Here is a 13551-nt window from a genome sequence, read left to right on the forward strand (position 1 = left end):
CAAGCTAATTTCAGTTCTGCACCATGTTGATGTTGGTAGCGTCTAATACCAGTATCATTCGTGTTCTTGTTTCCAGGCTTCAATGATATGCTCTGCCCGGTGGCCTCCAGGATCAGCCTCGACTCATGAAGAACACCCAAGGTACTATGTAAACCATACTTTGCTAGCTTAACTGAGTATTTGTACTAGCATCAGTCAGTCATAATCAATTTATCATTGAAAAATATGAAAGCACATTAGAAAGATAAACATGACATCCAGTGTCTATTCTTTTATCAATGTGCATGTATGTGTGCTCTCTTGAAGTCATTGAATAGTAGATAATTTTCTAGCATGCATGGCATTCAGGTATATTTGATCTCACACGTCACTAGTATTCTTTGTTATTCATTTTGGATTCCACACGTGATTGGAATCTTACATTCGGCACTGTTGCTTGTCTCCCAATAGGACTTAACAGAGGTTTATGACTAAATGAACCTTTAGTTGATCAATAAGTGCATGAATCCAACCTTATGAACCTTTTTTGACCGAATGATTTCCCAGGTAATGGTATATCAAGTGCCTGAAATTTTTGATGGCAATGTAGTTTATTTAGTATAGTAAAAGTGATCTTGTACCCTGATAATTGAAGAATTTTTTGATGTCCTCTCTAGGAGCTTGTCAACAGAAATGAGGACCTGTATAGCTTGTTGTTCATTAGCTATTGTGTTCATATATAGCTCGCTGTCCTCCAAACTGAAAATGCCCATCATAATAAATGTTGCCTGGCAGTATTGTCCTTTATAGTTTGCTCCTGATCATCATTTTGTTACCATTTTACTTGGCCTTCAACTAATCTTGTTCCTGTGTACCCAGGGACCTGACTTAATGATGAGGATGATGTTGGAGGAATCGGAGTGGTCACTGAAGATCGTGGACTCGCATCCGCCATTGCTGGAAGTTTGAACTTCGAGAGGGCAGAGCGATCCCGTATGAGAAGACCACCGATGTGATCATAGGTAAGCTGTTGGTTCCTCTACTATGCTCCATCTCATTCTCTGCATGCCCACTTGAAATGAATAAAGGTCATATACATTTCTTTTGTATAGTACTTGAAAGATATGTAAATAGGTGGGCTCCTTTTGATGAATAAGTAACGAAACAATAAAAATTATCAACTTTTTTTGTTTTATGCCGGTCATCGAGCGTCGGCTAGTGTTGTGCCGGTCATCGAGTCGATGATTTAATGTTCGGATCTGTGGTAGTGGTCTTCTGGCCACCACAAGTATGTGATTTTTATGATCTTTCTTTTTACTGAAATTGGTCTCTTGTAGTTCGGTGCTAACTAGCATCATGTTTGGTCTTTGATTTTTTTAACCCTTTTGATTCTAGTCATAGATATGCTATATGTTTTTCTAAGAGTCTGTACAGTGCAGTTTATAAATTGGAGCCGACCTGCTGGGGCATCTTTTTGACATATTTACTTCTATTTTGAATTAACTTACGTGAAATTGTACTTAAAGGTCAAGGATAGGGAATTAAAATACTTCAACCGAATTTGATTGGAAACAACATGGTGCTATTGGCTATTAGTCTACTAGTTGGGTCCGACATTTACTAAAACAAAACCTCGTTTGCTTCTTTTTTTATTTGCTGAAAAGCTCTGAGCATCTATATATTATGGATATCTTAATGTTTTGTAAAAAACATCTTTATAGTTTTCCTACTTTGAGTACTAATGATTTTGGTTTTCGCTCACATTTGTAGCATTTTCTCTGGGCGTACCTTCTCGCACGACACCGCCATCCGACACAAGTTTGGCCGGCGAAGCAGCTCTGCTTGCTCCGGCACTTACTTTGACGCCTCCGGTGGCTGTTGGTCCTCTTCTCTGCTCTCTCTCAAGCTCTATGACACTTGATACTTGTTGAGGTAGTGGAAACTTACTTGTACAAGTGGGTCATTGCTATTGGATATATTTTGCTAGTTTTTTGGATCCCAAATCTTGGTACTGGCCTGCTGGTGTTTGTTTTTGTGTATTGAAAGAAAAACATGATTTTTCTTGGTGCTCGGGTAGATTTCACCTTCTAATCAATATTTGTGCCATCTAATCCATGCTTACTTGAATTTTATTTTGCTCCCATCTCCCTTAATATTGTGGATTAATTTCGTTTTAAGGCTATCCAAATGGTTGACAAACCATCTCTTTAGTTTTGCTGCCATCAGTACAAATCATTTTGGTTTCTGCTCACATTTGTAGCATTCTTGCTGGACGCACCTTCCGGGACCATGGTGTCATCCCACACTAGTTTGGCCGGCGAAGCAGCTCTGCCTGCTCTGTCGCTCACTCCAACGCCTCCCGCGCTGCCCCTCCGGTGGCCGCTTCCTCTTTCGTCCTGGCATAGGTAAACCTAGTTCCTCTCCTTCACTCTCTCTCACGCCCTCTGTCACCATGCATGGGCATCGAGCCGTGGTAGATGAAATGATTAATGGTCATTTGCATTTCTTTATTTTGGTGCCTGAGAGTCAGAATTCCCAATTTCATCTTGTTGGTCTAGATAGAGATTCTGGTTGCTCTGTTTCATTCTAGCTGAATGTTCCTGCAGGTTGCTCTCCTGGTTCAAGTTGATGTTGCTCTGCACTTGTGCAGGAGAAAAACATACATACCCACCCTTGTGCACATGTTCAGAAATTTCTTAATGTTGATATACCTGTTCTGTTGCAATGCACACAAGACCAAAGGGAATCAAAAGTCTAGGATCTAGTTCTGTTTATTTTTATTTTTTTATTTTTTGAGGGGATCTAGTTCTGTTTATATCTGTTGCAATGCACATGTATTACCCTTGGCGATACTAACAATTCATTTTGAAACTGAGATTTGTCAACACATGTGTATGTATTATCCTTACAGATTTTCAAGCGAATAAATTTATCATGGCTATCTAAGTGTTTGCGTTCTGTTCTCAACCACAATTTGATTGGAGATAGAAGAAAGCGTGTATGCAGATACTTCTTAGTGCCTAAAAGACATAAGGAGCCATGCATAGAATCATTTTTAAGTCAGTGGTTCATGCCTACAAGATTTTGTTTTCTTGCCACAAATGCATATAGCACCCTGAGGCACTTATTATGCTCAGAGACAAACAATAAGATCTCTAGTTTATTGGTTACTGTAGATTATTACGTAATCGTTATATTTGTGCTCTTGATGCAACTAGTGTTAAAAACGATGATTTTGATGGTTGTAGAAAATAAACTTTGTCTTCTATTAAGTCAAACTATGCAATAAACTCTCCTTGTAGTTTATTGGTTTAGCTGATGTTACCGATTGTGCGAGTGGTGCATAGTGTTTATCTACCCTGAACCTATCTCACTTATATATTTTGTCTTTGTTTTGTGTTGTGTTCATGAGAGACCTGACTCGGCAGTTTTTTTTGTGTTGTGTTGTTTAGATAGCAGGAGGGATGTACGACTGTTAGGCCCGAAGAGCACGGTGACATTGCTCATCGTTGACAGTGAGCGGATCAGCCCTCGTCATGCAAATAGCCAACACCATCATCATCAGCGAGGAGCTGCTGTAGTACCTGCACCTGGTGAGGTTGGTGGTGCGCTACTACATGCCTCTACAACAAGACACGGTGGCATGCTAAATGGAGCTTTGAGCAGCAGCACATCGTGGGGAGAGGACGGATGTGGTGGTCTAGGAGCCTCGGGCTCCACTACATCTGCCGCTAGAAGCAGCAACAGAACGCGTTGTTCGACTGTGCCAACCTTGGCGGTGATCTCGACGATTGCATGGAGTGGAAGACTTTGCAGTGTAGCAAGGTTGCTCAGGTCAGGTTTTTCTTCTACTTGATTTATTTGTTTTGTTCCATACTAGTGTACAATTAACTAATGTGAGAAAACAAACAAAAGGTAGTTACTTGTGTTTTGTTTTTGGGCTCCTCTGTATTTCATTTTTGTGTATGGGATCAGTCGGCTGAGATGAGATTCTCTATCTATTCATAGTAGCGAGTATCTCCCATCTTAAAAGTATTGACTGATGAAACTGGGAACAAGTTGCCTAGCTTGAAGTAGAAAATTCGTTGTAGCGAGTATCTCCCATCTTAAAAGGTGATGATGATGTTTACAAATGATCTGTTAAAAGAGTGTCTTATGTTTAAATACCCTTCTATAGAGGCAGGTTCCAATCGATTTCCTCGCTGCATTCTAGGCTAGCCTACTGATGCAATTTCATCTACTGAGTTTAGTATTGATGTTGGTTGCATTGGATGGTGGTTATCTCTTTTGTGAAGTATTGCAAAAAATCGTGATCTGAGGCACTAGCATGCCGGCCTTTTTAAGAAGGCATGTGTCGTGCAGGTGTTGTGCCATTTTTGTTTCTTAGATGATGAGGGATGCTCCATTGTTGAATGGGTTCCAGAGCACAACTTTTGTTTTAAAATAAATTCTGGTTTGTTCTATATTATGATTGCTTAAACTTTTGTGGAGTAACAGGTATTATAATACCAAGGAATTATAATACCAACTGTATGGGTGGTGCATAGTGTTTATCTAGCCTGAACCTTTATTGCTTATGTATTTTGTCTCTTTTGTGTTGTGTTCGTTAGAGAGAGGTCTGACATGGTGGTTTCTTTGAATATGATAGGAGCTGCTGAAGGGAAACAACCCTGGATGTCACAGGCTAAAGGAGGAGGTCTTGCACATCTTGGTTCAGGTGAATCCTTGCTCTCGTCTCTCTCACTGTCGTGCCGGCCATTGAGACCTTGATTTAGTGTTGGGATCTGTGGTCGTGGTCTTCCAGCCACCAAAATCATTTGACCATGATGATCTTTCATATCAATCAAGTTGTTCTCTTGTAATGCAGTGCGCGTTAGGCCTTTTTCTGCTCCATGCTACTGTTGCTAAAGGGTTAGGCTCAATATGGCGTGTTTGTCAGTGCCAAAGCAACTAGTAAAGTAGAGAATAATTTTCATGGGGTTCATTTATGATCTTCTCTTTGTAGGATCATATTAAGAGCTCCTATAATCTTTCCTGAACCTCCTTGATACGTTGCTTTTTGAAAGTGCTAGTGTGCTCCTAATAATTTTGTTTTCCATACAAAGCCATGCCTCTAGTTTGTGAAAGATTATGCCCCAGCGGCACTGCCAATACTTGGGGTGCTTATGTCAATATGTCCTTATTTTTCACTAAGTTATGTATAATGGATCGGTATCTTGGTTTCCTCTCCTTGGTTTTGAGAAGAGCATGTTGTTCTTGTCACCATTGTCTCGTGGTAGTATCAGCCAACACTTATGTGTGAGATTGTCTAGTGTCTTTTTGGGATCACCCACTATAAAACATTGAGTTTTGTGAAGTTGCTCTGGTTTCTTAATCCACGCATTGCATTTTGATGTGCAGGACTTGAGAAATAAAGTGAAGAAAAAGGAAAAAGACCTGCTAATCTTTCCCTTCACCGTTGGATGTCGGTCGAATTGTTGATGGCAGGGGGAACTCACTCGACGTATCGAAGCTACTGTATGGACTAAGAGATCTTTAGAGATAGGCATTTTGTTGTTAATTTTTCCTTGTCTGTAGGGTGTGGGCCGAATGGTCTTGTTCCTGGGAGTTTGTAAAATTTGGATTGAATGGCGATATTGGTATAGTCTCAGTGAGTGCTACATATGTACCACCATTGTAAAATTTGATTTGAATTGTATCGTGCAGCAAGGAGTTAGTGGTTAGCAAACAGATTGGATTGATTGGCTGTCATTTTGGCTCATGTGTCCTTGTACCTATCTAGCATGTTGTGATGCCAAAAAATGATGATGATTTTTTATGTCAATGAAATATGATGGCTAATGAATGAGTGATTTTGATACGACTGATGCATGGAAATCATGATAACTATTGGTGATTCTTGAAAAACAACCAGGTGCTTTCAAATTTACCACTAGAAAAGAAACTGGGGGCATCTACATATGTTTACCTTCACCTTGTGTTTGTGTGTATGTGATTGTGAGCACAGACATGATTATTTACCATCAGCCAACAGCCTGTCTGGTTGTTGTCCTGCTTGACATGGTACTACGGGTCTGTTGTCGCCGTCGCCGTGCACACCAGCTCGGACTTTTGATCTACTGCTCGAACTCCTTTGAGAAGAAAGCTCAGGATAATCTGTGTCATCTTAATTATTATGTGATCTAGCTAGCTAGGTTGTTCTGATCATCTGGATTCCTGAATTGGAAGACAACATTGAATCAATGTACGTAGTACCTATCTGTTGTATACAAGTGGTCGTTGCTATCTTCTCTAATATATATGTATACAAATCTTTTAACGTAGCATCTATTTGTTATGACTAATCCATGTGTTTTTTTCCGAGTAACTTGATAGGAAGCGGATGCAATGTAGGTTTGTTTGGGGAGAGAAGGGACATGATTAATCAGGGATTGACAGAGAGATCTGATGTGATTCATCACAACTTAACAGAGAGGGATCTGACGGGACTAACACAGGATTCAGAACATACCTGACGTAAATAGGAAATAATAAATCATCCCACGTACGTATTGTAATATACTATATGGAAACTAAACTACCTAGCGTGATTTGAGGGAGGCCCGTACTTAGTAGCCTCTTATCAGCAAGTTTAACAAACCATCCTAGTAAACCTCCTCGAAATCCTCTCGCTCCCAAAAACCTATGCAACCTTCCGTCTTTAATTGCTATCGCTTCACCTCCTCCTCCATTACTTCCTCTCCCTCCAGTTCTCGTCGATCGTTGGCTCCCTCGCCTCTCACGCGGATCAACCCCCTCTTCCATTACTTCCTACATCCCTTTCTTGTCGATCCATTGGCTCCGGCGCGCCTCACACGGATCAGCCTCCAATCCAACGTCTCTCCGCGCTGCTCGCTCTCTCATCGCTGCCGTACATGATCTCCTCTCCTCTATAAATGGTCGCCCATGTGCTCTTTCCTCTCCTCTTGCTCCTCCTGCATGGACTAAGCTGCATCTGCCGCACCCCCTCCTTTCTCCTTAATCCAACACACAAGGACTACATGCAGCAGCAGCAGCCGGTCATATCACAAGATGCCGGGAGATGATCCACACCCTGTCGTCGATGCTCTAGACATACACGTGCCTGCTGCATAGCTCTCCTCCGCAAGGTCAGGCTTGTCTCTGTAAGAGCACACCCTTTCCCGATCTAATCTTATTCAGAAAATCTTTGCATGGCGTACTCAAACTGACTATAGTGTTTTGTCACCCTTGGTAATGCGGATGGTTGCACCAGACATGGAACCGGAGATGAAACCGCCGGCCAAGCGACACCACTAAAACTCAGGATGAGATATGGAGGTATGTCCATTCGACCATAACGGGCTAGCCGGCATGTGTTTTATTCACAAATTCATTATAGCGAGTATGTTTATTCACGGGAAACCCCCCTTTGAAACCAAATTTTTGCTAATTAAAAGAGAGATACTATACAAGAGAATTGTGCACTGTTAGAACAAATTACAACATGTAACAGTACTATAATTGTGGTTTTAGAGTTACAGAAATGAATTATACTCCACTTACGAATACCTTCAAAGACAACTAAGTTTATTGGGAATAGAAATGTTTGACAAGATAATTGCCAGAATGTTCAAGGTCTGAACAAGTGTGCAAATGGGAAGATTTTAATTTGGCAACTTGATTTTGTTTTGGCTTAGCTATGGGATCCTGGCCCTTATGTTATGTACCTGCTATAGCAAGTGATATGTTTCTGGTTGGAGGCCTAAGGCCAATGTAGTTTTGATTAATACCAGATCTATCTAAACAACCATTTCATTTGGTTCACACAACATTACTTTTGAGTGAAAAAAAATCATGTGGTTTTATTTATCAGAAATGAATTAGCAGTGCGGTTCATGTACACACTGTGCTTGCTTAATTTTTGAGCTCTCACAAACTGATTGGGACAAACACTAGTATGCGTATCCATTTATCCTTCTGATCATATCATCTTTGATGTCAAGTGGTACTGAAAGTTTGAAACTACGTAGAAGGACGTAGTATAGATCATTCGTAACGATAATTAATCTGCACTAGTTTGTGTTTATTAAACCAACACCAGTGGGTATTTGTTTAGTCGGTACAAGTGGTTCCAACTACAATATTAAATATTTCTGATAGAAACATTCTGGCTGCCACCTGTACAAGTGTAGGAGTAATTTCAAAATTATCATAATTGATGGCATTCATGGTTTTTGGGCAAATACCAAGCAATTTCTCATGCAGCATGCGCCACCTCCAAGCTGTGTGTTGTTTTTTTTTGAAGGGAAGCAGTGTGTTTTTTTTAAGGGGAGCTGTGTGTTGTTAAGAGGTGTTGTTTGTGTCTTTTCTCAGAGTTGATCATTTTAGATGGGCGGGCAAAAGCAGGAGATGAAGTCGTCCATGCATGCATGCATGCTTGAGCTCGATCGATCGGCGTGCAGCTGTCAACTATATATATAGTGGTAACGGAAGGACATGGCCGTGGAGCGGTGTTGTAGTGCCGGTGTGGATTCGTTTCTTGTAGAAAAAAACGCGTTATGCTGCCGAAATTTCCGGCGAAATTCCGCACGACTTGTCGAAATTTTGGTCTTGTTTGTAAGAAAAGAAAAAAATCTAGGGTGTTGGGTGCAAAATGTTAGGGACTCGGCTGCAAGAACATGTTGTTTGCGGGGATGGAAAAGGAAAAAGGATGTGTTGTTCCCGTTTCTATGACGTCACGTGTCAAGTCGACCACGCGAGGAAAAAAAAAGTCAACCACGCGAGAAAATAAAAAAGCAAGAGCAGCAGCGACTCCCGGCATCCGCTGACTATTTTTTCTATCTCGCGTGCTCTCTGTTTTTCTTCTTCTTCTCCCTTTATTTAATTTGCCGCCCCGCCGCAGACCAACCAAAAGAGAAAGAGGAGTACTCGTAAAGTAAAGAGCGAGCGCTTGCTTGGATGGAAGCATGTCTTTGCGTTTACACGACACGAAGAGTCTACCTACGTATAGCGACGATTTGCATTCTCTTGGTCCACCTAGCTAGGATTTGCTCTCCTTCCATGCATGAGACTCCTGGACTACCAAAAACCTCGCTTGTAATATACAAGGTCGGTGCTTTCCGACAATTAGAGAAAGATGACCCACGGCCAACGCTACTAGAGATTGAATTTTCTTCTTTACCAACAACAGAAAATATAGCAGAGATCGAGATCGAGCCATGGACATGTTGGTCGCCAGCGGCTGGTTCACGGGGGTGTTGTCGTCGTTGACGAGGTTCCTCTTCATGTGGTCCATGGCGCAGCAGTGCATTCCGGATTTTCTCAGGAACTACGTCGACACGCTCGCCAGCCGCATCATGGACGCCATATCCCCCTATGACACCGTCACCATGGACGAGCGCCACCCCGACTACTTAGGCCACAACCAGGCCTACGCCACCGCCGAGGCCTACCTCACCGCCACCTGCCGGTCCGGCGCCCGCTGCCTCCGCGCCACCCTCGGCTTCGACGACGACCGCATGAGCCTCGCCCTGGACGACCACAAGGATTGGTGTTAGAACAAATTTTTAAATCATTAAATGCTACTGAACATTATTTTTGAATGGTACAAAACATTTTTTAATTACATGGAGATTTTTTACATTCTATAAACATTTAAGAGTAGCAGAAAGAAATTTCTGAAACATGTGAACATTTTTTTAAAGTCATAAATGTTTTTTAAAGATATGAAACACTTTTTAAAATTACGCAAACACTTTATAAATTGTCTAATTTTTTTGAATGTCACAAACATATTGTTGAAAATCATGATCAATTTTTAACAAAGTAGAGGATGTCTAACTTGTTTTTGCAGGGCATGTTGTGATGTGATATGGTCAAGACGTGATGCTACAATTTATTGTTTGAGATGATCATGTTTTGTAGCCGAAGTTACCGGCAACTGGCAGGAGACATATGGTTGTCGCTTTATTGTATGACATGCAAACGCCCTGTAATTGCTTTACTTTATCACTAAGCGGTAGCGATAGTCGTAGAAGCAATAGATGGCGTAACAACAACGATGCTACGATGGAGATCAAGGTGTCGCGCCGGTGACGATGGTGATCACGACGGTGCTTCGAAGATGGAGATCACAAGCACAAGATGATGATGGCCATATCATATCACTTATATTGATTGCATGTGATGTTTATCCTTTATGCATCTTATCTTGCTTTGATTGACGGTAGCATTTTAATATGATCTCTCACTAAATTATCAAGAAGTGTTCTCCCTGAGTATGCACCGTTGCGAAAGTTCTTCGTGCTGAGACACCACGTGATGATCGGGTGTGATAGGCTCTACATTCAAATACAACGGGTGCAAAACAGTTGCACACGCAGAGTACTCAGGTTAAACTTGACGAGCCTAGTATATACAGATATGGCCTCGGAACACGGAGACCGAACGGTCGAACGTGAATCATATAGTAGATATGATCAACATAGTGATGTTCACCATTGAAACTACTCCGTCTCACGTGATGATCGGACATGGTTTAGTTGATTTGGATCACGTGATCACTTAGATGACTAGAGAGATGTCTGTCTCAGTGGGAGTTTTTAAGTAATATGATTAATTGAACTTAAATTTATCATGAACTTAGTACCTGATAGTATTTTGCTTGTCTATGTTTGTTGTAGATAGATGGCTCGTGTTGTTGTTCCGTTGAATTTTAATGCGTTCCTTGAGAAAGCAAAGTTGAAAGATGATGGTAGCAATTACACGGACTGGGTCCGTAACCTGAGGATTATCCTCATTGCTGCACAGAAGAATTACGTCCTGGAAGCACCACTGGGTGCCAGGCCTGCTGCTGATGCAACTGACGACGTTAAGAACGTCTGGCGGAGCAAAGCTGATGACTACTCGATATTTCAGTGTCCATGCTTTACGGCTTGGAACCGGGTCTTCAACGATGTTTTGAACGTCATGGAGCATATGAGATGTTCCAGGAGTTGAAATTAATATTTCAAGCAAATGCCCAGATTGAGAGATATGATGTCTCCAATAAGTTCTATAGCTGCAAGATGGAGGAGAATAGTTCTGTCAGTGAACACATACTCAAAATGTCTGGGTATAATAATCACTTGATTCAACTGGGAGTTAATCTTCCTGATGATAGTGTCATTGACAGAATTCTTCAATCATTGCCACCAAGCTACAAGAGCTTCGTGATGAACTATAATATGCAAGGGATGGAGAAGACTATTCCCGAGCTCTTCGCAATGCTAAAAGCCGCAGAGGTAGAAATCAAGAAGGAGCATCAAATATTGATGGTTAACAAGACCACCAGTTTCAAGAAAAAAGGCAAAGGAAAGAAGAAGGGGAACTTCAAGAAGAACAGCAAACAAGTTGCTGCTCAAGAGAAGAAACCCAAGTCTGGACCTAAGCCTGAAACTGAGCTCTTCTACTGCAAGCAGACTGGACACTGGAAGCGGAACTGCCCCAAGTATTTGGCGGATAAGAAGGATGGCAAAGTGAACAAAGGTATATGTGATATAAATGTTATTGATGTGTACCTTACAAATGCTCGCAGTAGCACCTGGGTATTTGATACTGGTTCTGTTGCTAATATTTGCAACTTGAAACAGGGACTACGGATTAAGCGAAGATTGGCTAAGGACGAGGTGACGATGCGCGTGGGAAATGGTTCCAAAGTCGATGTGATCGCGGTCGGCACACTACCTCTACATCTACCATCGGGATTAGTTTTAGACCTGAATAATTGTTATTTGGTGCCAGCGTTGAGCATGAACATTATATCTGGATCTTGTTTGATGCGAGACGGTTATTCATTGAAGTCAGAGAATAATGGTTGTTCTATTTATATGAGTAATATCTTTTATGGTCATGCACCCTTGAAGAGTGGTCTATTTTTATTAAATCTCGATAGTAGTGATACACATCTAATAAATAGTACAACTTATTTGTGGCACTGCCGTTTAGGTCATATCGGTGTAAAGCGCATGAAGAAACTCCATACTGATGGGCTTTTGGAATCACTTGATTATGAATCACTTGATACTTGCGAACCGTGCCTCATGGGCAAGATGACTAAAACGCCATTCTCCGGAACTATGGAGCGAGCAACTGATTTGTTGGAAATCATTCATACTGATGTTTGTGGTCCAATGAATGTTGATGCTCGCGACGGGTATCGTTATTTTCTCACCTTCACAGATGATTTGAGCAGATATAGGTATATCTACTTAATGAAACACAAGTCTGAAACATTTGAAAAATTTAAATAATTTCAGAGTGAAGTGGAAAATTATCGTAACAAGAATAATGGAATTTATGATGTTGTTCGTGGCGTGCCGTTTGTGTCGTTTGCGCTGGCTACAGGATTTTCAGTTTTTAAAATGTTTTATCTCTTAATCGAAAAATCCGATTGAAAATCCGTTTTCACCATTAAATCCCTCGCGATGAGATCTTCGAAACTAGATCCCATGTTGATATGTTTTAATGAATTTTTTTTGGATTAAAAGTTGTCATGTCTATTGCATATGAATTGCCATGATGTTTATACGGAAGTTGCCATGATATGTTTTCTATTTTCTTCTACATTTAAAAGTAAATTTTGACATTTATAAAACGGGGAATTAAGAAACTAGACTTGCCATGAACCATAAACTAAAATTGCCATGATACATGCACGTAAAATTGCCATGGTTCATACAAAAAAATAATTTTCATGGTCAAAGTACTGGAGTTGCAATCATCAAAATACTAAAATTCCCATGATCTACAAACTAAAATTGCCACATGGCAACTTTAGTTTAAGCCCTATGGCAACTGCAGTGTAAACATCGTGGCAACTTTTGGCAAAAAAAAAATTCGTCGAAACATATCATGGGGTCTAGTTTTGAAGATCTCGTCGAGACGGATTTAATGGTGAAAACGGATTTTTAGTTCGCTTTTTTATTTAGGAGATACAACATTTTTAAGCCAAAAACCAAAAAAAATTCTGTTGATGTCATCTATTCATACGTGGCAAAATGAGTGGTGATGGAGGCGTGTGGGCGATGTGCAAACGCCCACACGTGTGGGCGTTAACATTTCCGTTATTTTATCATGTAGTACTGTTTAAATCTAAACAATCCGTAGCAGATCTTCATGGTTGGTCTTGAGTGGAGAGACCCTGACTGCGTCCTATTATGAAGATTGGAGTAGAAATTATAGCCGGATCATCATTCGCTTTCTGGTTCAGATCTGGGCAAGTGTCATCCGAATCACATCTAGCAGTGTCCCCGATTTGCCTAACCCCGCACGACGCCACCAGCTCGGCGTCGTGGTGGCCGGCAGATCGCCCGATCTTGACGTTGAACGCCTCCACCCCGCTCCGCAGGTCTACAGTGAGGCTGTCCATCAGGAACCCTGGTAGCTGCACGCCGGTGCCTTTAGCGACGACGAGCTGCTCCCTCGACTTCATCGGCCCGACGCAGAGATGGCGCGGTGCGGCGGCGCTGGTGGCGAGAGGGACGCAGCGGTAGGACAGGTGCACGTAGGTGCCAGCGTCCATGCACACGCCGC

At 41.5% G+C, this 13551-nt stretch overlaps 1 long non-coding RNA gene across 1 annotated transcript; it reads left to right on the top strand.

Annotated features, from left to right (window-relative positions):
• Nucleotides 1-75: 75 nt before the first annotated feature.
• LOC119323636 lies at nt 76-1771 on the top strand. The gene is made up of 3 exons (XR_005156431.1): nt 76-141; nt 859-1001; nt 1750-1771. It is a non-coding gene; the product is annotated as an uncharacterized LOC119323636 (long non-coding RNA).
• Nucleotides 1772-13551: the final 11780 nt, after the last annotated feature.

Source organism: Triticum dicoccoides, chromosome 6B, assembly GCF_002162155.2.
Source record: "Triticum dicoccoides isolate Atlit2015 ecotype Zavitan chromosome 6B, WEW_v2.0, whole genome shotgun sequence".
NCBI lineage: Eukaryota > Viridiplantae > Streptophyta > Magnoliopsida > Poales > Poaceae > Triticum > Triticum dicoccoides.